Here is a 5,940-nt window from a genome sequence, read left to right as displayed (position 1 = left end):
GTTGAGTACAATAAGGCGAACAAAGGGGGCAAGCAGGGCTGACAACATTTGAGACTGTTTCTCCCCGTTCCCGGCGGGGGGGGGGGGCCTCATTCCTATTGTTCTTTCTTTGATTCTGGGGCATAATCCAGGATCTTCAGGAAATACTTTTCACACAAAAGGTTTTCAGTTGTGTTTTTCTAATACAATTAACTATGCTTAAAAAAAATGACAATTTTTTTTAAAAGGTTGCGAAAAATAGGCACTTTTTAGAGATAAGTCACATGTTTCTACCTTACATGGACTGTGGATGAACAGTTTCATTCTTGCTAGGTTAATTTATGGAGGTGTCAGCAGACTTTCAAATAACAGGAAATATCCGTATCTGTCCTCTCCCTGGGGGCCTTCACTTCTTATGAGGGGCTCTTGGAAGTCAGCAAGGTCCCAGGGGTCTCAGGAGAGTCTGGTTGAGTTGGCTACTGTCTCTAAGGCAGCAATACTGCTGGTCTAGACCAGAATCCTGAGGCCACCCAGAAGTGCACTGAAGGGGAATGGAATGACTCACTTACCCCCTTGGCCAATTAGGGTTGTACCAAAACGTGCTTTCACAGAAATTTGCAGCACTGATGTTTTGTTTTGTTTTGTTTTGTTTTCCAAAACTTCTATTCTTGCTAGCACATTTATAAACAAAATTTTAATCTGAAAAATTTGACAAGATTTCTGAACAGAAGTTTACGGCAGTTTCACAATCCTATTAAGACCTATTAAGACCTATTAAGCCCCACAGTTTTTCAGAGAGGAGGCAGGTAATCTGGGATAAAGAAGGGCAGAGGAATAGATACTTGCCCCTGGTCATCTAAGTGGTGTCAATGTAAGAGCAAGAACAGTATGTTGAGAAATTAGATGGCATCGAGAGGCATAGCTTTGTCTTGAATTCATGTGCAAGCTCTGAAGATTTTCCTCTGATAAAAGTAAAATGCTTTAAGAAATTCTTTTGAAAGCTGTTACACCTCTGAAATGTGCCATAATAGTATCAGCTTCTGGCATTGGAACTGACATATTTCAGCTGAAAGTACACATACACACAGATGTTATTTTAAAAGCAACAATCCAGCAATTACCCATGATGTGATCCAACTTCATGCATCACATTCCTGACTACTAACTAGCAATACTTGGGAGCAAATGTTGCATTTTAACCGATGATATCGATATGGAGTTTCTTTATACAATAAAAGGGAAGGCAAGGGATAAAGGCAGCTTATCACTGATAACATTCAAAGCAAGGTTTAGATGTAAAGGTATCTTCCCGCACATTTTAGGTAAAGTTTGACTGTGTGTTGTTTCTTTATTTTTATTTCTTTATTTTTTAAGATTTTATTTATTTATTTGACAGAGAGACACAGCGAGAGAAGGAACACAAGCAGGGGGAGTGGGAGAGGGAGAAGCAGGCTTCCCACGGAGCAGGGAGCCCGATGCGGGGCTCGATCCCAGGACCCTGGGATCATGACCTGAGCCGAAGGCAGACGCCCAACGACTGAGCCACCCAGGCGCCCCGTGTTGTTTCTTTAGATTAGGGTTTAATTGAGTATGTGAAGGACTTTGCCTGAGTATTTTTGTTCTTAATCATCATCAAAATAAGGCAATGATGAATTAATTTTATATATAAGTAGTGTATTTTCTTCTGTGGGCCTCAGATTCATTTTAAAAAGCTGTCTTCCATGTAGCATATGCTTTCACTAATGAACCATAACATATTAATAAAATATTAATACATTTTGTTTATTCATATATTTCATTGGAAACTGGATAATCTTTCTTAACTATAAGACAAAATGAGTTCCAATTATTGAACTAAAAGATTGAGACAAATTTAAGAAGTGAAACAATGATTTTTGATGAAGTGCAGATAGTAATTTCCATGCACACTGATATAACTGTTATACAAAGTTGTATTTTCATGGCTATGTAATTTTATGATTCACGAGCATGCCCTGGAGGCAACTTCCCTAAGAGAGTAGTTGTCTCAGACCAGGAATGGTTTATATGTAAGTTTTCCATTATGATATGTAAACAAGTGCTATCCAAAGTGTGGTCTATGAAGCTGTATTGTCTTCATCACTTGGGAGCTCCTTAGAAATTCAGAATCTCATTGAACCAGAATCTCTCTTTTGGCAAGGAGCTCAGGAATCTATGTTTTAACAAGCTCTCTTGGTGATTCAATGTACACTAAAGTTGGAAGACCACTGACGTGGACATTATAGCATTTCAGTTCCTCAGGTATCAATGTTGATTCAGACTTTGTATTCAAGAGCCATCACAGAATCTAGATTTCCCCCTTTTCCCTCATGGACATTTACCTCAAATAAATAATCAAATTCCTTTAAGGAACAAGTGGGTCAATCACTACCTTAATGTATTCAAAGTATTTCCTTATGGGGACGCATCATTCCTTCAGTTGATGGGTTCGAAGTCTAAGAACTGGCTGAATTCTGGCAAGGGTTTGTGACACCCCAGTGGAGCTCTTTTTTTTTTTTTTTAATAAATTTATGGAGCTGTGTAACCATGACCATGATCATTTTAGAACATTTTTATCATCCCCTCCCCCAAAATCAATTATTTGAGTCAATCCTTACTCCCATCTCTATTCCCAGAAACCTCTGATCTACTTTCTGTCTCTATACATTTGTCTTTTTTGGACATTTTATATAAATGAAATCATACAGTATGTACTCTTTTGCTCCTGTATTTTAATTTGCATCATGTTTTTTTTTTATTTGTTTGTATTTGTTACAAACTTTTAAAGCTGAATGTGACTTGAGCACTACATTTCCACTCACAGAACTTGCTGAGTTATTTCTTGAACAGCTTTACAACATGCCTAAATAGGCTTATAGTTTTGCTACTCTAAACAATGCTCTTCTTTGGAAAACAAGCCCTATACATAGTTACTCCCATCCAGTTGGTTCAGTTTAACTACTAGTTTCTAGAGGCCTGGTACATGCAGTTGATAACTACAGGAGATAGAAGATTTAAAAAGTAGATCCTAGACAGTGAGAGTCGTTTTAACCAACAGTTCTGTTTTAAACATCAAGGTATAGCTCAGAACACTTCAGTGACAAAAAAAATTCCTTACTAAGGAATCCGCTTGGTAGCTAAACACTTTAGAGCACACAGTTCACGTTAGGTTACATACACCTTACAAAAAACGTTACCTTGTCCGGTTACAATAAGCCAGCATGGAACTAGGGAAGAAAAACTAGCTGGGCTTTAGTTCCTACACGTCACAGTAGCACACTCCGAAAAAGCAAGAAATCTTATCTTCCCCTTAAGTAGTTACTGTCATGCCATACAGATTCTTAAAATGTTAACAAAAATAAAGAAAAACATCCTTGAAAATATATTATCAGAGGGAATGAAGATAAAGTATCAAATACATGTACAAGTAATTCTTGGCGGCGCTTAGTCGACTTCCTCCATGTGGGACATGTCATCGTCACCCTTGAGGGGTGGCATCTCTTCGCTCACGGCGGCGCTGCTATCGTCAGCGGTGGGGTCGTCTTCATCAATACCGAGACCAAGCTTGATCATCCTGTACATCTGGTTAGCATGTGTCTGGGGATCTTCCAGACTGAAGCCAGAGGGCAGGAGAGCAGTTCCATAGAGCAGGATGACCAGATCTTTCACAGACTTGTCGTTCTTGTCAGCCTCTGCCTTCTGCCGTATGGTCTCAATGATGGAGTGGTCAGGGTTTATCTCCAGGTGCTTCTTCGCGGCCATGTAACGCATGGTGGAATTGTCTCTCAAGGCTTAGGCCTTCATGATCCTCTCTATATTTGCCATCCAGCCGTATTTGTTTGTGACAATGCAGCATGGGGAGGTCACCAATCGGTTTGACACAACCACCTTTTCTACTTTTTTCTCCAAGATATCCTTCATGATCTTGCACAGGTTTTCAAATTTTGTTTTTTTCTCTTCCTGTTTCTTTTTCTCTTTTTTATCTTCTGGAAGTTCTAAGCCCTCTTTGGTAACAGACACTAACGTCTTCCCCTCAAATTCCTTCAGCTGTTGGACACAGTACTCATCGATGGGCTCGATCACATAGATCACTTCCAGGCCATGCTTCCGAAGACGTTCCACAAAGGCCGAGTTTGCTACCTGATCCTTGGTCTCACCTGTGATGTAATAGGTGTGTTTCTGGTTTTCCTTCATTCTGGTGCAATAATCCTTGAAAAAAATCATCTCATCTCCAGGAGCAGACATATAGTATCATAACAGCTCTGAGAGCTTCTTTCAATTCTGAGAGTCTTCATGTATTACCAGCTTGATGTTTTCCAAAAACTGCTCATAAAACTTCTTGTAGTTCTCTTTGTCTTCAGCCAGTTCGGTGAAGAGTTCCAAGCACTTTTTGACCAAGTTCTTTCTGATAACTTTTAAAATTTTGCTTTGCTGCAACATCTCATGGGAAATATTTAAAGGAAGATCCTTAGAGTCCACCACACCTCTAATGAAATTCAAATACTCAGGGATTAGCTCCTTGCAGTTATCCATGATGAAAACTCTGCGAACATACAACTCAATGTTGTTCTTTTTCTTTCTGTTCTCGAATAGGTCAAAGGGAGCACGTCTTGGCACAAAGAGAAGAGCTCTGAACTCCAACTGTCCTTCCACTGAAAAATGCTTCACTGCCAAGTGATCTTCCCAGTCATTGGTCAAGCTCTTATAAAATTCCCCATATTCTTCATTGGTGATATCGTCAAGGTTTCTGGTCCAAATAGGCTTTGTCTTGTTCAATTCTTCCTGATCAATGTACTTCTCCTTGATCTTCTTTTTCTTCTTCTTGTCACTATCCTTCTTCTCCTCCTCCTCCTCATCAGAACCAACATCTTCTATTTCAGGTTTGTCATCAGACTCCTTCTCATCCTTTTCTTTTTCCTTCTCTTTCTCTTCCTTTTCTTCAGCCTCATCATCGCTGAACTCTTTATCACGTTCCTTCACGACAAAGAGAGTAATGGGATAGCCAATAAACTGGGAGTGCTTCTTCACAATCTCTTTTATTCTCCTTTCCTCCAAGTACTCCGTCTGGCCTTCTTTCAGATGCAGGATAACTTTGTTCCCCAACCCATAAGTTCACCTGTATCAGTCCTAACTGTGAACGATCCTCCTGCGGAAGACTCTGAGGCATACTGCTCATCATCGTTATGCTTGGTGATCACCGTCACTTTCTCGGCAACCAAGTAGGAAGAATAGAACCCGACACTAAACTGGCCAATCATAGAAATATCTGCACCAGCCTGCAAAGCTTCCATGAGTGCTTTGGTCCCAGACTTGGCAATAATACCAAGGTTATTGATCAAATTGGCCTTAGTCATGCCAATGCCGGTATCCACAATGGTGAGGGTTCAATCTTGCTTGTTCGGAATAAGGTTAATGTGCAGCTCTTTCCCAGAGTCTAGCTTACTGGGATCGGTCAAGCTCTCATATCTGATTTTGTCCAAAGTGTCTGTCAAGTTGGAAATCAGCTTGTTCGAGTAGAAGGTGTTGATGATCAGGGACATCAACTGGGCGATCTCCGCCTGGAAGGCGAATGTCTCCACCTCCTCCTCCATCGGCTGGTCTTGGGTCTGGGTTTCCTCAGGCATCTTGGCTAAAGGACCGCAGAGGCTCCATGATGACACAGCACCAGGACGCAGAAGCAACTCAATCTGCATCATGTTTTTGAGGGTCATCCATTTTGTAGATGTATAAATATTTTTGTTCCTTTTTATTTCTGAACAGTATTCCATTGTATGGATACCACATTTTGTTTATCCATTCACCAATTGTTGGATATTATGAATAATAGTCCTGAGAATGTTCATATGCAAGCCTTTGTGTGGACATGTTTTAATTTCTTGTGGGTATCTACCTAGGACTGGAATTGATAGGTCATATGATAAGCTTATATTTGAATTTTTAAAG

At 40.1% G+C, this 5,940-nt stretch overlaps 1 pseudogene; it reads right to left on the bottom strand.

The window, feature by feature from the left end:
• Nucleotides 1-3,441: 3,441 nt before the first annotated feature.
• LOC114214794 (heat shock protein HSP 90-alpha pseudogene) lies at nucleotides 3,442-5,622 on the bottom strand (annotated as a pseudogene).
• Between the last annotated feature and the right edge of the window lie 318 nt (nucleotides 5,623-5,940).

Source organism: Eumetopias jubatus, unplaced genomic scaffold (assembly GCF_037043125.1).
Source record: "Eumetopias jubatus isolate StellerSeaLion01/CBP00866 unplaced genomic scaffold, mEumJub1_p1.0 scaffold_1, whole genome shotgun sequence".
Classification (NCBI taxonomy): Eukaryota; Metazoa; Chordata; class Mammalia; order Carnivora; family Otariidae; genus Eumetopias; species Eumetopias jubatus.
The sequence above is the reverse complement of the archived record's forward strand: the minus strand, read 5'-3'. Positions and strand labels throughout refer to the sequence as shown.